We start from the raw sequence: 12,500 nt of genomic DNA, 5'->3' as shown, positions 1-12,500 counted from the left end.
CAAGTTGTTGGGAAACCGAATCAAGTGGTTCCTCCTGCTCCCCTGAGCCCTATTCCAGTAATGTGTGTGCCGTTTGAAAGGATAATTGTCGATTGCGTTGGGCCATTGCCAAAGACAAAAACTGGGAATCAGTTTCTACTAACGCTTATGTGTGCTTCCACTAGGTTCCCCGAGGCCATCCCACTACGAAGGATAACTGCTCAAGTTATCACAAAGGCTCTGGTCAAATTCTTTACATTGTTTGGTCTGCCAAAAGTAGTTCAAACGGATCAAGGCACCAACTTCAAATCAAAAGCCTTTGCCCACGCACTTAGAACGTTAGACATTAAACATTTAACGTCTAGTCCCTACCATCCAGAAAGCCAAGGTGCACTGGAAAGGTTTCACCAGACCATAAAGTCAATATTACGCAAACACTGTCATGAATCAGAGAGGGATTGGGATGACAGTGTGCCACTAGTTATGTTCGCTACCCGCGAGGCTGTACAGGAGTCCCTAGGTTTCAGTCCTGCTGAATTGGTTTTTGGACATGAAGTTAGGGGTCCTTTGAAGGTTCTTAAAGAACAACTGGTCATACCGGAGAAGAAGGTCAGAAGTATTCCCGACTACGTCAACAGACTCAGGGATCGCCTCCACCTAGCCTGTTCTTTAGCTAGGAAGGCCCTGACCTCTTCCCAGGCGCGGATGAAGAAGAGGTATGACCAGAGATCGGTCACAAATTTGTTTACGCCAGGTGACAGGGTTTTGATTCTTTTGCCTGTACCTGGTTCTGCACTCTCTACTAAGTTTTCCGGTCCTTATGTTGTAGAGAAGAAGCTCAGTGAAACAAATTATGTGATTCAAACTCCAGACCGCAGGCGAAGAAACAGAGTATGCCATGTGAACATGATGAAAAGGTACCACAACCGAGAAGTTTACCCAGGGTCAGCCGAGGCCCAGGAGTTAACAGCCGTCTCACCTGTGGCAACCATTTCAGTGGTGAACTCTCCTGCTGATGGTGATGAAGATGGGTTGGTGATGCGTAATGCTACCCCACAGGGGGCAAGGTTAAGTAATACTGAGGTATTGTCCCAATTGCCCCACTACTTGTCTCATCTCCCTGTAGAGCAGAGCAATGATGTTATGGAACTTTTTTGTGAGTTTCCATGTCTGTTCAATGACATTCCCTCCCGCCCCAGGTTTTGTACTGACTTCCGCAAGGTAAATGCTGTAACTGTGCCAGATGCACATCCGTTACCCTAATGGATGACTGCATTGATGAGATTGTTCCTGCAACATATGTGAGCAAACTTGACATGTTGAAGGGATATTGGCAAGTTCCTTTAACCCCACATGCTTCGAAAATTTCAGCCTTTGCAACCCCTGACAGTTTCCTCCAGTACACCGTTATGCCATTTGGTATGTGTAACGCTCCTGCTACTTTTCAAAGGCTAATAAATACTGTACTAGGAGATGTTCCGAACTGTAGAGCGTACTTAGACGATATTGTTGTCTATACCAATGATTGGATTGGTCAAATGGCTACGTTGAGAGAGGTTTTCAACCGTCTTTCTGCCGCATCCCTAACACTCAATCTTGCCAAATGTGAGTTTGGAAAAGGAACTGTTCTCTATCTTGGTCAGCAGGTTGGTCGAGGACAGGTTCGTCCTGCCGATGCCAAAATCACAGCCATTACAACCTTCCCTGAACCAAAAACCAGAAGAGAGCTGCGCCGTTTCCTTGGGATGGCGGGATATTATCGACGGTTCTGCAAAAACTTCTCCTCTGTAGCAGCTCCGTTGACTGCTTTAACCAGTGCCGCAAAGCCCTTTGTATGGTCTAGTGAGTGCAAACAGTCTTTTGAGAGCCTTAAAGGAATTATGTGTTGCACTCCTGTTCTGACTGCCCCAGATTTTTCCTTGCCTTTCAAGGTGGAAGTTGATGCCAGTGCGGTCGGCGCTGGCGCAGTTGTTCTGCAAGAGGATGACCAGGGCATCGATCATCCTGTGAGTTCGACGTGACAGGATGTGATGCACATTTTAGTTTAAGAAATATTTAAACATTTATTTTTATTTTCAGTGACCCAATATCACCTCAAACGCCAAGATGAGAGGAATTCCCTTTGAAAGATTTTCCACTGGGGCAAAAAAAAAGAATACATTTTTTTTTCGTCAAAGCCTCAGGGAACCGCAACAGACGGGCTAAAGAGCCGCAGGTTGCCGACCCCTGACCTAATGCATATCTATGAAATCAATAAAGATTTGATGAGTCAGCATGTGTGTGTCATCAGGGCTGTGTGTCGCCTCACCAGCTGTACGTCTCTACCATGTTGTTTATGAGCTGAAGACCATGACTGAAGCACAGCGTCACTGCAGAGAGAACTACAAGGACCTGGTGACCATGCGAGACCTGGAGGACCTGGAGACCTTGAAGAGAATGCTGGACTTAAGCAAAATGGCCGCCTCCATCTCTGTGAGTTTCATTACGTCAGAGACAGGCGGTCTGAAAGTTTTACATCCACAAATTGGTGGAAAGTATGCAAATGAACTGCACCTCAGTGTGTACTTGTACTTTACTGGAGTATTTTAGTTCAATGCTTCTTTATGTTACATGTCAGAGGAACATTTATTTGACTGAGTTACTTTACAGGTTAAGATTTTACATTAAAAACATGATTTAATGCAACATACTGCTGATCTGTACTGGATATTTACAACATTAATATCTCATCAAACAAACATCGTCCATGTATATATATATATATATATATAGTGAGTCATGTGACTATTGCTTGCACTGTTAGCGCTGTTAGCATTGTTAGCTGTTAGCATCGCTAGCTTCTAGCCATCAGCTCGTTCATCCATTATAAACAACAGGAGTGATGACAGAAATGAAACCTTTTCAATAATCATATTAGCACCTGAATATTGTTTTAAGACAGACTTGAAATAATAAATCAGACTGATCGTCAGAATCAAGACTGTAAATGAGAAGTAAAAATATCTGAAAGTCTATTTCTTTATATCACAATGAAATATTGCTTTCAGCGAGCCTGGATAGGACTCTATAACAGCTGGACGTGGTCACTGTTAAACACAAGCTTCTACAAACCCGGAGAGACGGAGTTCAGAGGATGGGCTTCTGGAGAACCGGACAACAACAAAGTAGAACACTGTGCATTTATGTCTTCAGGTGGGTCATGGGGCGACTACAGGTGTGAATTGACCATCAGGCCAGTCTGCTTCGATGTCAAAGGTGAGAATATTAAAGTTACTATGACAAACTTTCATGTTGTGTTTATTCTGGCGACCCTGTGGACTAAAGAGGTAGTGTTGGTTCTGGCGCCCCCTGTGGACTAAATAGGTAGTGTTGGTTCTAGCGCCCCCTGTGGACTAAAGAGGTTGTGTTGGTTCTGGCGCCCCCTGTGGACTAAATGGGTAGTGTTGGTTCTAGCGCCCCCTGTGGACTAAAGAGGTAGTGTTGGTTCTGGCGCCCCTTGTGGACTAAATAGGTAGTGTTGGTTCTGGCGCCCCCTGTGGACTAAAGAGGTAGTGTTGGTTCTGGCACCCCCTGTGGACTAAAGAGGTAGTGTTGGTTCTGGCGCCCCCTGTGGACTAAAGAGGTAGTGTTGGTTCTGGCGCCCCCTGTGGACTAAATAGGTAGTGTTGGTTCTAGCGCCCCTTGTGGACTAAATAGGTAGTGTTGGTTCTGGCGCCCCCTGTGGACTAAATAGGTAGTGTTGGTTCTGGCGCCCCCTGTGGACTAAAGAGGTAGTGTTGGTTCTGGCGCCCCCTGTGGACTAAAGAGGTAGTGTTGGTTCTAGCGCCCCCTGTGGACTAAAGAGGTAGTGTTGGTTCTGGCGCCCCCTGTGGACTAAAGTGGTAGTGTCTCTCAGCACCAGGGTCCCTTTAGAAAACCTCTCATTTTACTGCAGCAGGGTCTGACAGTCTGCCTCTCAGTCCTGGTTCTCCAGTGCCCCCCTTCCCTCCCGTCCAGCAACACGTCCTGGGTCTCCAGCAGCGTGGAGTCGGTCCCAGAGAGGAGGAGGAGGAGGGGGGCTTCTCCTCTCTGGGAGCCACGGTGGACTGGTCTCAGATGACATCATGGAGGTTCACCAGAGCCGCCATGATGTCATCTGGTTTCACCAGAATCCGACCGGGTGTCTCCGATGAGGAGCAATAAGAAGAACTCTAGAGAACCAGACCATCTTCTCTCTGGTGGTCTGGTTACTGATGGAGGTCTACAGAGGACCAGGACTAGACTGAGGTCTATAGAGGACCAGGACTAGACTGAGGTCTATAGAGGACCAGGACTAGACTGAGGTCTATAGAGGACCAGGACTAGACTGAGGTCTATAGAGGACCAGGACTAGACTGAGGTCTATAGAGGACCAGGACTAGACTGAGGTCTATAGAGGACCAGGACTAGACTGAGGTCTATAGAGGACCAGGACTAGACTGAGGTCTATAGAGGACCAGGACTAGACTGAGGTCTAGAGAGGACCAGGACTAGACTGAGGTCTAGAGAGGACCAGGACTAGACTGAGGTCTATAGAGGACCAGGACTAGACTGAGGTCTAGAGAGGACCAGGACTAGACTGAGACTGGTTCAGGACCAGTTAAAGTTCCTCAGGGTTACTTGAACTAGTCTCCAGCTACATGAATGTCATTTAAAGCAGATTAATGTTCATTCAGCTGGTTTGTATCATGTCTGTTGAGGTAAAATATCTCTGATGCCTTTATGAATGTGACTCAATGGACGCTGCATGTTCATATTCACACAGCTCCGTGTTGATCCACCTTCATGCTGAGACTCATTCAGCACAATAAACTGGTCTGCATCATGTAGTCTGTTGTGGTTCCTCTACTCAGCACTTCACTCTGCTCTACTTTCAGGGCCCAGTGAGACATTTGTCCTCATTAACACCACCATGAGCTGGACTGATGCCCAGAGCTACTGCAGAGAACACCACACAGACCTGGCCATGGTGAGGAACATGGAGGAGAACCTGATGGTACAGAACCTGGTACCCTCAGGAGACAAAGTCTGGATCGGCCTCTTCAGAGATGGATGGAAGTGGTCTGATGGAAGTGACTCCTCATTTAGGAACTGGAAACCTCTGGAGCCTCTTGGTATCGCTGATGATTGTGTGTCAGCAGATTTTAGTGCCGATGGTCAATGGGAGACCCTGAAGTGTGACGTCATGTCAGCGTTCATCTGCTACAGTGGTGAGCTATCATTCACTCAGGCTTTAAATGAGGACTTAAAAGTAGATCAAAATAAAATCTATAAATATAAAGTTATGGATAGAAAATACATTGAATATGCAGATCAGCTGCCCAACCTACCCCAACACATCAAAAGTAGATAGAAATGATGGAAAATGACCATACTTTTCTCTTGTATCATTCAAAGTGTTGAACATTCCAGGATGTTGATTATCATCAGCAGACATGTTGTGACTGATGAAGGTTGTTTGTGTTTCAGACGTTGTTCCTGTTGCAAAGCGAGTGATGAAGGTGAGGCTGCAGAAAAGCTCCTCTCTGGACCTGAATGACCCTGTGGTGATGGAGGGCCTCTTGAAGCAGGTACGTCTTCCTCTCATGAACAACAGAACCAGCAGGTGATACATGTGAGGTAGTGGACTATCAGAACCATGTAAAGGTGCTATGTGCAGTGCAGACGTGGACACGTCATTACTGAAGGTAGACTTGTGTCCAGACAACACAACACAACAAAGCTGCTCTAGTGGAAACCAGAGCTCTTCTCCAGCAGAGCTTCCACATGAGGACAGTGTGAGACAGGATGCAGGATGTAGAGGAACAACAGCTTTACTGAAGACTTCTTCTCTCAATGTTTTTGTCTCTCAGCTCAAACTGAAGCTGAAGGACCAGGGGCTGAACGACGACATCAAGCTGAGCTGGAAGAAGCAGGCGGATGGAAAAGTCTTCCACAAGGAAGAGAAGAAGACCGGGAAGGAGAGAAGAGATGAGCTGTAATGTTCTTTCAATCCACTCTGGTCAGAGGCTTCCTTCATCCTCCTCTTCCTCTTCTTACTCTTCCTCTCAATCAATGGTAGAAAGTACCAAAGTACCCAAGTACAGACCCTTTGCTGTGAAGTACCCTGTTTCCATGTCATAGTCCTTTAGACTTTTACTCCACTACATTCATCTGTCGGCTATAGTTTCTAATCAGGGTTCCAATCAGGTTCTTCCTGAAGGGCTGAGGTTCTACTTCTGACATGTTTATGAGTAATAAAGATCCAATAACATGCTGTTTATTATATTATAGTCTCTAAAGAGTTTGTTCTGCATAATGAGTGCTTTTACTTTTGATCATGAAGAACATCCTTCATAGTTTTTACATCATAATTCTGAATGTAGGTGTTTTATTGGTGTGTTTTTTCATAGTGATGATGCTTCTTTTGCTTCAATAAAACCTTTGAATGAGCTTTCTGTGTCACAGTTCTTCATGTACTTCAGCTCACAACAGAGTCTGATGACTGGAACATGAAGGGTCAGCAACAAGCCTCAACAACAGCTTCAATGCAGCTTTCCTGTTTTCATTTCACTAAAATATGATTCTGTTATCAAGCAGCACACTGAGGGAAGTCTTTATCACTCAACTGACTTTCCACCTGAACTCAAATGAATGATGAACATTTCTCTGTCTCTGCTCTCATTGCTTTGTTCATCATGAAGTTCATTTCTAGAGGGAAAGCAGGTCTACCAAAGACCAGAGATCAGGGTCCAGGTCCTCGGTCCTGTCTCTGGTTTAGGAAACAAACCCTTTGGTTCAGCTGAAGGGAGGATCCTGTTACTGGAACCAAACTCCTGGAGAGACTCTCATTTCCAGGAGTTTCCCAGAGTGAGAGCGATGCAAGTCAATGACAGGATGTCTCTGACGTTCAAAAGCACTAAACAGCAGCTGAGTATGCCGCCTTCTTTGAGTCTCTCGGTGGCGTCCTGGAAATAATTCAATCTTGGGACGTATAGTCCTACTGGGACACTTCACATGGTCACACGGTTCCTCCTGTTTTCTAGGGAGATAGGGAAGACATCTGTACTTTCTTTTGTTCCTTTGTGTGGGCTAAGGAAGTTAGGTGACATGCACAGATTGTTTTGTTTGTTATTTTGGGCCAGGCTCACCCTGAAGATAATTAATGACACAGAGTTCGAAATAAACAACAATTGTACACTATAAACACTGTAGTCCTAATTTGGAAGGTGGGGAGAAGGGGAGACCCGTCCGTATGTTGCGCTCAGGCTCCCCTAGGCCCGGGCGTAACATAATTGGGGGCTCGTCCGTTCTTTTTCTTTCTCGTCCTGTGTCCCGACTTCGTCTGTACATTTGGTACGTAGTGTGGGCATGTGTATAGTGCTGGTTGGAAACCTCGGTGACAAATGGACTTCAATTTGGACAAGTTTGTAGCTGATTCTACACTTCAGCAGCTAAGTAAATGTAGGAAGGGGGATTTGGTGCTCATTGCAAACTCATTTGACGTATAAATACCTGTGAACATAAACAAAGAGGAACTGAGACAGCTCATGATAAGCTAGAGGGGAGGGGGGTTGTTTACTGCAGAGGGGGCCGAAGAAAGTAGATGTTCAAGCTACGCCGGTGATGTCGACTGAGGAGCTCCAGCTGACACTCCGCATTAGAGAGCTGGATTTGAGGATTTGGGAGTTAGAGGTGGAAGCTGTGCACCTTAGGGTGAGAGCCTTAGAACTGGAACGCCAGCCTAGTGGCATATAGCACTGGTACCACCGTTCAGGCAGTCTGAAGTAGATTCATACTGTAATGCATTTGAACTCATCGCATCCACTTTAAAGTGTCCGAAGGAGGTTTGGACTTTGCTGCTCCAGTGTAAATTGGTGGGTAAAGCTCAGGAGGTGTGTAACACTCTCACACTGGAGCAGAGTTTAGACTATGATGTGGTTAAGGCTACGGTGCTACGGCCATATGAACTAGTGCCTGAAGAATATAGGCAAAAGTTCAGAAGTGGTGGAAAGGGTGGGAGCCAGACATACGTAGAGTTTGCGCATGGAAAAGGCATGCTTTTTGATAAGTGGTGTCAATACAGTGAAGTTACTGAGTTTGCGAAGCTGCGTGAGCTGATACTTTTGGAAGAGTTCGAAAAGTGGCTGCCGGAGCGCATCGTTTTGTATTTGAATGATCAGAGAGTAACAACATTTGCTGGAGCGGCTGTCCTGGCGGATGAGTTTGTCCTGACTCACAAAAGTGTTTTTCCTCTCTTATGCAGCGCGAGCCGTCGGTACCTGTGGTAAATAAAGCGAGGTCGGCTACATTTGTTTTCGCCGCAGAAACTTTTTGACCCCGACTGAAAACCGGGAGTGCTTTTATCGTCATGAACCGGGCCACTTCATTGCAATCTGCCCGGTATTACAGCAAAAGGACAAATCTGAGAGAAAAGGCCTTTCTGTGGTCGGTCTAATTCAGGGCAACATTGAAATCCAATGTTGCCAAATACTGTCGATCTTGTGGTGTTTGCCAACTGACTGGGAAACCGAACCAGGTTATTCCTCCGGCCCCTTTACATCCGATCCCGGAAATGGGTGAACCCTTCGAGTCATAGTTGTGTAGGCCCCTTACCAAAAACCAAGGCTGGGCATCAGTACATGCTTACTGTGATGTGCGCTGCTACATGTTTTCCCGAGGCAGTGCCGTTGCGCTCCTTAAAAGTGAAAGCAGTAGTGAAAGCATTGGTTAAATTCTTTTCCACTGTTGTATTGCCGAAACACATTCAAACTGATCAAGGGTCTAACTTCATGTCTAAGATGTTTGCACAGGTTATGGCAGAGTGCATCAGGTCTCCAGTGCATACCATCCAGAGAGTCGGGGCGCAATGGAGAGGTTTCACCAGACGTTCAAATTTATGCTTCGTAAATATTGCGTGGAGTCCAACAAGGACTGGGATGAGGGCTAAAAAAAACTGCTACTGTTCGCCATTCGTGAAACTACTCAGGAATCTTTTGGGTTTAGTCCGACCGAGTTGGTTTTTGGACACACCGTACGCGGCCCGCTACGACTGCTGCAAGAGAGGTGGCTTGCAGACAGGCCGGACCCCACGCACAGCATTTTGGACTATGTGAGTTCATTTAGGGAGAGGTTGCACACGGTGTGCGAGGTTGCTCGCTGCTCACTTTCTACCGTACCGTCTGAAATGAAACAACGATATGACAGGAACACTCTCAGGCGTAGTTTTCTTGCAGGAGACCGGGTGTTGGTCTTGCCACCTGTGGTTGGCTCCTGTCTCCAGGCTAAATTCAATGGGCCTTATGAGGTTGAGCGGCAGTTAAGTGCTACAGTTTATGTAATTAGAACGCTGGATCAGAAGATGCCCGAGATGGCTCCAACATGCCATCTGCTGTCCCTGTGCCAGGTAAATCCCCTGTGGTGACTGTGTCACCCCCACCCAGTTCAGAAGGGAACGGACTACGTGAGCCCCTTGTGCCGGGTCCAAGTCCGCCTCTAGGGAACTCCCAAATGTTGGGTAAACTAGAGAGTCACTTGTCCTGTTTGTCAAAGCCGGGAAAAAGTGATATTCGTCACCTCATTCGTGGCCATGCCTCGATCTTTGGTGACAAACCCACCCGCCCCTTTCAAAGCGTGCAGCAGAGGTCTCAGCTTTTGTAACCCCTGACCCCTGAGCATCTGGATATATTAATGAACCCGAGACTGAAACTAAAACTAAGAAACCGACACGAACACGAGCAACCTGGAGACTAAATCAGGTGGGATCTCATGACTTTACCCAGCATGCACCTGTCGCCCTAACGCCTGCAGGCTGGAGATGTCCTTTCTGATTGTTCTCCGTGTGAACGTGCTGCGTTAAAACATGTCAAGTAACCAGTAGAGTTAACCAGTTAACCAGCGACACACACACACACACCTACACACACAAACACACTCACACACGCACCAAACACAACCCCCACCACACACACACACACACACACACACACACACTACGCTCGCAGAGAAATAAAACAAATGTGGATTAATATTATAAATACTCAGAAGAAGTCTCTACTTCCTGACGTTTGTGAGCAGATTTTTTAGAAAAGTGAACTGGGAGAAGATGAACTGGGAGAAGATGATGAACTGGGAGAAGATGAACTGGGAGAAGATGATCAACTGGGAGAAGATGAACTGGGAGAAGATGAACTGGGAGAAGATGATGAACTGGGAGAAGATGAACTGGGAGAAGATGAACTGGGAGAAGATGGAGCTTCTGTCTCCCCCGTCTGGCAGTGAGAGTAAACAGCAGAAGGTTCAGAGGAAGGAATACCGCCTCACGCCTGAAAAGCATCAATTGCAAGATCTCAGAGTTGGGGGCGCGGGGTCTCCAAAATCACAGGATCATGATGTGTCGCTCGCGTCTGTCACTCTAATGCCTTTAAAGCAGGTTTCGTTCATTCAAGCTGCAAAACATGTATTCACAAGAACGGACAGCGAGCGTCACCTCGTGTGGAACTCACGACTCGAACATGAACCCTGGACTTGTTTCATGAGGCCAAAGGTCATCAGGTCGTTCATGTGTAAAGGTGTCGCACTGCACCTTTAAGTAGAAGCACAAACATAATGAGGAGCAACTAAAGTGCACTTGAATAACATGTGCTTTGGTTTTATTCCACCTCTGAATATGACCATATTAAACATACACTCCATGACCTCCTTCTAAAACGACAGGCCTTAAACGAAGCAGGAAGACAGACGGAGAAGCTTATTTTCCAAGGTCAGAGACAGCTGTGTGTGTGTGTGTGTGTGTGTGTGTGTGTGTGTGTGTGTGTGTGTGTGTGTGTGTGTGTGTGTGTGTGTGTTGGAGTCTGAGGACAGAAGGTCATCCTGCTTTGATGTGTTTGCTTACAAAGAGACACTCACAGCTCTGTGGCTGCCTGCTCTTAAACAGAACTAGTTTTGCAATGCATTCTGGGTAAATTAATTCATCAGAGGCCGTGATTCTGCCCGTGAACTTCATGTCAAATAATATATAACCGCTAATAAACGCTTCAGATTCCTCAAGTGAACGTTTCAGGGCCTTTCTTTCTTTATTCTGTTCTTTATTTCTTTATTTCTTTCTTTCTTTCTTTCTTTCTTTCTTTCTTTCTTCTTTCCTTTCTTTCTTTCTTTCTTACTGGTAACTTAGCTACGAGGTTTTAAAAGTTTTACTGTCAAGTAGCTAAGCTAATATTAGCTCTGTGTTTTATCTGGCTCGTGTACATTTGACTTTTTCTTTCTGGTGGAATGAATCGGGTCTTGATGTTTTAGTGGATCGATTCAGACTATTTGTATTGACTAGTGTGACTGATGTGTGTATAGGTGTTGTAAATGTTGTTCACTGCACTAGTGACACAGTTAGTTCACTGTACTAGTGACAGTTAGTTCACTGTATTAGTGACACAGTTAGTTCACTGTACTAGTGACACAGTTAGTTCACTGTACTAGTGACAGTTAGTTCACTGTATTAGTGACACAGTTAGTTCACTGTACTAGTGACACAGTTAGTTCACTGTACTAGTGACAGTTAGTTCACTGCACTAGTGACACAGTTAGTTCACTGCACTAGTGACAGTTAGTTCACTGTACTAGTGACACAGTTAGTTCACTGTACTAGTGACACAGTTAGTTCACTGTACTAGTGACACAGTTAGTTCACTGTATTAGTGACACAGTTAGTTCACTGCACTAGTGACACAGTTAGTTCACTGTATTAGTGACACAGTTAGTTCACTGTACTAGTGACACAGTTAGTTCACTGTACTAGTGACACAGTTAGTTCACTGTATTAGTGACACAGTTAGTTCACTGCACTAGTGACACAGTTAGTTCACTGCACTAGTGACAGTTAGTTCACTGTACTAGTGACAGTTAGTTCACTGTACTAGTGACAGTTAGTTCACTGTACTAGTGACAGTTAGTTCACTGCACTAGTGACACAGTTAGTTCACTGCACTAGTGACAGTTAGTTCACTGTACTAGTGACACAGTTAGTTCACTGCACTAGTGACAGTTAGTTCACTGTACTAGTGACAGTTAGTTCACTGTACTAGTGACACAGTTAGTTCACTGTATTAGTGACACAGTTAGTTCACTGCACTAGTGACACAGTTAGTTCACTGCACTAGTGACACAGTTAGTGCACTGTACTAGTGACAGTTAGTTCACTGTACTAGTGACACAGTTAGTTCACTGTACTAGTGACACAGTTAGTTCACTGTACTAGTGACAGTTAGTTCACTGTACTAGTGACACAGTTAGTTCACTGTACTAGTGACAGTTAGTTCACTGTACTAGTGACAGTTAGTTCACTGTATTAGTGACAGTTAGTTCACTGTATTAGTGACACAGTTAGTTCACTGTACTAGTGACACAGTTAGTTCACTGTACTAGTGACAGTTAGTTCACTGTACTAGTGACAGTTAGTTCACTGTATTAGTGACAGTTAGTTCACTGTATTAGTGACACAGTTAGTTCACTGTACTAGTGACACAGTTAGT

General features: G+C 45.5%; 1 protein-coding gene across 1 annotated transcript in view; it reads right to left on the bottom strand.

Moving 5' to 3' along the window:
* Window positions 1-12,500, bottom strand: part of LOC306743589 (IQ motif and SEC7 domain-containing protein 2-like) — a gene marked incomplete at both ends in the record, with an annotated part of 124,002 nt that overhangs the window by 61,723 nt on the left and 49,779 nt on the right. The gene's annotated exons all lie outside the window — the stretch shown is intronic.

This window comes from Taurulus bubalis, assembly GCF_910589615.1.
Source record: "Taurulus bubalis genome assembly, chromosome: 11".
Lineage (NCBI taxonomy): Eukaryota > Metazoa > Chordata > Actinopteri > Perciformes > Cottidae > Taurulus > Taurulus bubalis.
The sequence above is the reverse complement of the archived record's forward strand: the minus strand, read 5'-3'. Positions and strand labels throughout refer to the sequence as shown.